The following is a 7,909-nucleotide window of genomic DNA, read 5'->3' as shown; positions in this document are numbered from 1 at the left end:
CCGCCGCCTGGACCTCGCCGGCCCCCGCCCTCATCCTCGCGCTCCCGTCCCCTCTCCCTCAGCGGCGCCCCTCGCCGCGCCTGCCGCGTCGCCCCCGACGGCCCGTCACCGTCCCTCGCTGCCCCTCGCCGCCCGGAGCTCCACTGAGCCTCACCTCGCCCCCGACACCCGCGGCGGCCTGAGGCCGACGTCGCCGCGCGGAGCCCCTCCCGTCACCGGACTTCCTCGTCCCTGTCGCCGTCGCCTCCTCGCCTCTCCATCGCCGACCACCCCAAACTTCCCCGAGCCCGCTGCCCTGTGCCCTACGCTCCCCTCGTGAGTGCCCCCCCTTTTCTCCCCTTTTCCCCGTCACCGGATCCGGCCCGCGCTCGCGCCGTCCCGCTCAGGCCGTGGCCTCACCGCCCGGCGCTGCTCACTGCTCACGCGTCCGGCCACTGCACTCCGCCCCGCCTCCGCCTGCCGTGGCCCTCGTGCCCCGCTGCGGCACCCCCCCCCGCCATGGTCACGACCCCGCCCTGCCCCGGGCAGGCTACGGGCGCCCGTCGCCGACACCCCGCCGCAGCGCGCTCTGCCTCGCTGGCGCCGTGCCGCTGGCCATGCCCGGGCTCGCCCCCGTCGGGCGCCTGCAACCGCGCCCGAGTCCCGTGCCCGATCGGCCGCTAGGGCTCTCCCTGGGCCACTGCCAGGTGGGGCCCCGCGCCCCTGAGCCGCTGACCCCTGGGCCCGAAACCCCCCTGGCCCGCTAACAAATGGGGCCCAGCCCCAAAACGAATAAAAAATATATATAAATAATAATAATAATAATAATAATAAAAAATTAATTAATAAAAATAAATAAATAAATAAAGAAAATAAAAATAAATTTAATTAATTAATTAATTAACTAAATTAATTAATCCTGTTTAAATTAATCTAATTAGTTAGTTAATTTAATTAAACAGTAATTAATTAGATAAACCCTAATTAACCTAAACAGAGAATGACAGGTGGGTCCCATTGGACCCACATGTCAATTTGACTTAGTCAACCCCTGTTGACTGCTGATGTCAGCATGACATCATGCTGATGTCATAAATCCAATTTTGAATTAAATTAAATGATTAATTAAATTCCAGAAATTAATAAAATCTTTAGAAAATCATATCTTTTAATCCGTAACTCGGATTAAAATATTTTCAACATGAAAGTTGCTCAAAACGACGAGATGAATCCGGATACGCAGTCCGTTCGTCCACCACACCTCCCTAACCTATCGAACTCGCAACTTTCCCCCTCCGGTCCATCTGTCCGAAAACGCCAAACATCGGGAATACTTTCCCGGATGTTCCCCCCCTTCGCCGATACCACCTACTGTCGCGTTAGGACACACCTCGCACTGCTCATTGTCATGTCACGCATCGTCATGTTTATGTTTGCATTATATTTACTGTTTCTTCCCCCTCTTCTCTCCGGTAGACTACGAGACCGACACTGCTGCTGCCCAGTTCGACTACGAAGTTGACGACCCTTCCTACTTGCCAGAGCAACCAGGCAAGCCCCCCCCCCTTGATCACCAGCTATCGCCTATTCTTCTCTATACTGCTTGCATTAGAGTAGTGTAGCATGTTACTGCTTTCCGTTAATCCTATCTTGATGCATAGCCTGTCATTGTTGCTATAGTTGTTACCCTTACCTGCTATCCTACTGCTTAGTATAGGATGCTAGTGTTCCATCAGTGGCCCCACACTCTTGTCCGTCTGCCATGCTATACTACTGGGCCGTGATCACTTCCGGAGGTGATCACGGGTATATACTATATACATTATATACATGACACATGTGGTGACTAAAGTCGGGTCGGCTCGGTGAGTACCCGCAAGTGATTCTGATGAGGGGGCTGAAAGGACAGGTGGCTCCACCCCGGTAGAGGTGGGCCTGGGTTCCTGACGGCCCCCGACTGTTACTTGTGGCGGAGCGACAGGGCAGGTTGAGACCACCTAGGAGAGAGGTGGGCCTGGCCCTGGTCGGCTTTCGCAGATACTTAACACACTTAACGAGATCTTGGTATTTGATCTGAGTCTGGCCATTTGGTCTATACGCACTAACCATCTACGCGGAGTAGTTATGGGTATCCCGGCGTCGTGGTATCAGCCGAAGCCTTCGTGACGTCAGCGACTGAGTGGCGCGCGTCGGATTGGACTGGACGCCACTAGGCTAGGTCTGCTTCCGGCCGCGTACGCAACGTGCAGGTGTGCATAGGGCGATGGGCCCAAACCCCTGCGCGCATAGGGTTAGACCGGCGTGCTGACCTCTCTGTTGTGCTTAGGTGGGGCTGCGACGTGTTGATCTTCCGAGGCCGGGCATGACCCAGGAAAGTGTGTCCGGCCAAATGGGATCGAGCGTGTTGGGTTATGTGGTGCACCCCTGCAGGGAAGTTTATCTATTCGAATAGCCGTGTCCCTCGGTAAAAGGACGACCCGGAGTTGTACCTTGACCTTATGACAACTAGAACTGAATACTTAATAAAACACACCCTTCCAAGTGCCGGATACAACCCGGTGATCGCTCTCTAACAGGGCGACGAGGAGGGGATCGCCGGGTAGGATTATGCTATGCGATGCTACTTGGAGGACTTCAATCTACTCTCTTCTACATGCTGCAAGATGGAGATGGCCAGAAGCGTAGTCTTCGACAGGACTAGCTATCCCCCTCTTATTCTGGCATTCTGCAGTTCAGTCCACTGATACGTCCCTTTACACATATACCCATGCATATGTAGTGTAGCTCCTTGCTTGCGAGTACTTTGGATGAGTACTCACAGTTGCTTCTCTCCCTCTTTTCCCCCTTTTCTTTTCTATCTAGTTGTCACAACCAGATGCTGGAGTCCAGGAGCCAGACGCCACCGTCGACGACGACACCTACGACACTGGAGGTGCCTACTACTACGTGCAGCCCGCTGACGACGACCAGGAGTAGTTAGGAGGATCCCAGGCAGGAGGCCTGCGCCTCGTTCGATCTGTATCCCAGTTTGTGCTAGCCTTCTTAAGGCAAACTTGTTTAACTTGTGTCTGTACTCAGATATTGTTGCTTCCGCTGACTCGTCTATGATCGAGCACTTGTATTCGAGCCCTCGAGGCCCCTGGCTTGTATTATGATGCTTGTATGACTTATTTATGTTTTAGAGTTGTGTTGTGATATCTTCCCGTGAGTCCCTGATCTTGATCGTACACATTTGCGTGCATGCTTAGTGTACGGTCAAATCGGGGGCGTCACAAGTTGGTATCAGATCCAACTGCCTGTAGGAATCCCCCTTTCCAACTCTTGGCCGAAGTTGAGTCTAGTCAGTGAAAACTATTTTACTAACATGGCTGTGTGGCTTACGGGCCCACGTCGCCATTGGGTGATATTAGGATCTTTTACTCCTCGACCTTTACTCTGGGACTCTGAACTCTCTTCTATTCGGGTTAAGTGAATTTTGCTAAATCTAACATTAGGATCTCGTTACCACTTTCAACCAGAGAGCCCCTTATTACTGATGATCGACTGCTGCCCGTAAAGACCCTGAAGATACTCTCCGCTGATAACCCGAGAACTTGTGTTTATCGCTTTTGCAATTCTCTTTCATCGATAAACTCCTATGGATAACCACGTATACTCGCCATTCATACAATGTTTCCCAGTTGATCTTGTTATTACAAGATACCCCGAAATTCTCTCAGTTGTTCCGAGAATCCTTTGAGCTTACTGCCTTGCTGTTCTTTGTCACCTGAATACCCCTACGGATAATTCTCGCACTTACCGAGTATCCGGTCATCCCCAGTTGATTCAAGTATTCCACAATAGTCTTCAAAATACTATTCGATCTTCCGAAAATCCTCAGGAGCCTATTGCTCTTGAAATTCTTGTTTGCTTGCATTATGGTTAATCCCATAAGTCTCGTAATCTTATTGGCATCTCTTGTCATTATCATTTTGAGTCTGTTGATTCAATTTGTTGCGAATGCTCGCAATCCTCAATCATATCCTAGAATTCATTCTTCCGGCTCAGACGTCATTTTAAACGTGAGCTGGATCTCGACCTATCAAATTGCCATCGATTGTACCCCTAAGCCTACTCAACTTATCCATCCTTAATCAGAGCGTTGCTTCTGACCCCCTGATTTGGAAATCATAATTCTTTTGCATTTGAACTTTGAGTTAGTCAGTTGTTTCTATAATCAGATCTCCTTGCATTCTTCTTCCTCTGGTTGAGTACCGATGCTCACATCAGATCCCTTGTGGACCATCGGTTCCTTTGTTGGCTTTTATCCGACAGTGTCCTTCATATTGAATAACCTTGTGAGCCTTTCCATGGGTATATAATGCCTTTGGTAAATTGTATCATCTGATTTTGAACAATGCTCTTCTTTCGAGCTTGTAATATTTACTCTGAAGTTTGTGGTATATGTTCCTAAGATGCCTTGATGGGTTGAACCTATGCCTTTCATAATATGTGTGAACTCGAAAGTTTTCATGAGTCATACTCTTCTGGTATTTTGCCAGATAAAAATTTTCCACACTGCAACTTCATCAAACGCGAGAAGTGAATGAAAGGTTATGCATTGAAGAAGTGGGAGTCGACCTTGAACTTTGTGTTCATGCCCATGGACACGATGTATACCTTATCATGGAAGCTTCTCTTAAAATAATTGTCCCCTTGTAATAAGTTCATCTGGTATCCATGGACGTGGTTCCGACCATGTTTCTCCTTGATTCCGTTTCTCGTGCAAGTTTGAGCACTTGTCTTCGGCAGGCCAATACCCTAGTCCAACCTTTACCTTGAACTGTCGTCGAGTATTACCCCCTGGTATCTCGAGATTATCATGGAACTGCATTACTTCTTATGAGTTCTTCATCAAGTACTACATTCTCACGGATTACTATTTTTCCTGGGTTTTGAGTGGTTAATCACTCGAGTACCCCGATAATTGAATCGAGTCCGCACTACGGTTCAACAACTTTTAGTAATGTTCCTTACTTACGAGTTTGTACCCGATCGCGTCATTCCTAGCCTGTTGGCTATATCATTATCTTGATGATTTTTAACTGTGCTACCTGGTCCTTATTCCCGGAGCACCACTTTCGACAATGAGCTAAGCTTACGTCGATTTTCCTCGTCATATCGTTTCACCTCGAACAACAAACTTGACCCCGAGTTTGTGTCCTACCCGTGGTTCCAATAACCTTTCGCTTTCATCATTCCTTTGACTTGATGCCATCGTCGATCAATTACACCTTATTGGAAACCCCTCGACAAATTTGTCGTGATCATTGTCAACAATTTGACTTCTTCCAAGTTGTGTGTCGAAATTCAGGATGCGAAATACCATCCTTGCCCCTCGATGAATTGTGTTATCATCGACAACATTCTTACCTCCCCCCCAACACAAACTTGTTCATATTTTGTGATGTATCTTGATTTCCCCTGCTATCCAACTTATGTTATGTTCTACCGTGGAGTATTACGATCTTTGATGTCAAGAATGTCGTGAGCATTACTCCACCTCTTAAGAATTCTTGGTACAGTGATACTTCTCGCCATCACCATTCTTTCTGGGTCCCCGTGTTGTTTCTAAACGAAATACCGACAAATGGTCTGTGATGTGTAAATTCTAAACTTCTAGCAACCCTATTGCTTTGAAGTTATTGGTCTATAGTTTCATTCTACGTCTATGGCTTAGTGAATCATCATTCGAACATTGATCGTGCTACCTAGCCCATATTTTGGGTGCACATTTCAACCAATGTTTAACTGTGTATGTTTTCCTCGAGCATACATCATTAAGTCATTCGATCTAGTTAGTGTTATCTCCTTGTTCATATAGTTGTGGAAATCCATCTTTTGGAAATCTCAATGGATTGTCGCTGAGTCAATTAGTCACCTCCTCATCCTCTCGTTGGTTTACTGATGGACTCTTGTTTCGGAACTCGCTTCCATAGTTCATTTCCCGAGAATCTTACAATGTCATCTCGTCAAATTGTGCCGCACCTTTTCTTCTCAGGCATCCTAAGTCTGAGGTATCGTGACACCAATCAGATCTGAATCTCGGTCAGATATGATGGTTGGAACATATTTCCAAGAGTTATAACATTGGTCTCTACATAACCCGGTAAGGTGGTGTCTTTGCTTAGCACCCCTAGCCAGAGGACCTATTGTTATAGTTTCCTTTTTGAGAAGGTTAGTCATTCTTCCGTGAGGAAATTGTAAGACTTATTCTATAGGTTGTTCCTGATGGATCCTTTTTGTTTCCAAAGTCTGATCTTCACCTGTTGACCATGTCAATGCTATCTCGAAGCATGTCTATGGTACTCCGATTTTCAACAGGAACATTTGAAGCCCAATGCTAAATGTTTCCTGCTCAATTATCCAAACACCGCTGTTTGGGTAATGTCATGAACTTCCTCCCCCCTAACCTAGATGGTTTTCTACATTATATCCTATCATGGATATCATGCTCTGCTGGTCCTTGGGAAGGAAATACCCCTGAAATATGTGTTTTAACATATTTTCCTTTCCATTGTTCTGTTTAATCTGATGATGATATTTTCCTTTCCATTGTTTTGTTTAACCCTTCTTGAGTTCTATATGAGCTAAGCAGAAATATTCTCCTGCTTATGTAAACACCTCGGTGTACAATTCTCTCAGCAAGACCCTGTTACTATTGTTGATGACATCCCGGTAGCCACCGATAGACGAGAACTTTGCCTAATGGTCTGCCTCGTTTCAACGAGCAGGAAAATGGTTCTCTTCGTCCCTCGCCCTTGGTACCAACGTGTTGCCGACATAACTGACAGGGTACTCTCTGACATGCCTTGCTATCATGACCGTGCAACATGTCACTGCTTCTAAAAAAAACCCCACATGGTGGGCCCATAACCCACAGTTCCACAGGATTGAAACCTGACTCTCTTGTACACCCCCTGTTCCCAAGGTTATTCCTCACGCTTGGCTTCGTATGTAATTCACGTGCCACTTTCGTGAGATCAGCAATTTTGGTATCAGACACAATACTTAGTCCCGTTGCTCAGAACCCTTCAGGCATCGAACGATTGCCTGCCCGCTCGAAACTTCCCCACGATACCTCCTTACCTTGCTCTCGATATTGTCTTAAATTTCCATTCGAGATTTACTTTCCGCCACCTTCCTCGATGTTATCAACCAGATAGTCAACCGTTCAGAGGTCTGTTATTCCGAAGTTACCCCTTGTCCTTCGTAAGTACGACGGAGTTCCCGAAGAAAGGATGCCAGCTTCATCATGATGACCTGAAGCAGTAAAATGAAGACATCAACGTAATAGATCAACCGCTTTGAGAAGAGCAACCAAGACCAAGAACGCTCCCTAGAATTTCGTAACCCGAACCTTCCTCCTTTACTTCCCTCTTAAATCTCGGGACGAGATTTCTTGTAGTAGAGGAGAATTGTGACGCCCGGATAATTATGCTACAGTAAACCTACGCTAATGATGCCACGTCACCTCTGTTAGTGTTGATAATCTCGTGTTAGTTCAAAACCGGATCAAAATTCAAATTCAAAATATGGCAAGCAACAAAAGTTTTCAAAAATTAAAACTAAAATGTTCGGGTTGTTTCAAATAAATTGTAAGCAATTATGGTGGAGAGACCAAGCTTTGATAAAATGTTTAACGGCTCTAAAGTAATTAAAACAGCAGCTATGACAATTAATTAAATGCCTTTTAAAAATAATAATAATGCAAACTATTTTAATTAGGTGTCAAACTTTTTGGGGCAGTAGAATAAATTATAACATTAATTTAGGAGTTGTAGTTATATTAAAAGAATAAAATAGAAAAGAAAGTATATAAAGAAAAGAAAACAGAAAACAAAGCTAAAGAAATAAAAGAAGCCCCCCCCCCCCCGACTGGGCCTTGGCC

The sequence above is a fragment of the Aegilops tauschii genome, chromosome 6 (assembly GCF_002575655.3).
Source record: "Aegilops tauschii subsp. strangulata cultivar AL8/78 chromosome 6, Aet v6.0, whole genome shotgun sequence".
Lineage (NCBI taxonomy): Eukaryota > Viridiplantae > Streptophyta > Magnoliopsida > Poales > Poaceae > Aegilops > Aegilops tauschii.
Note: the sequence above shows the minus strand (reverse complement) of the source record.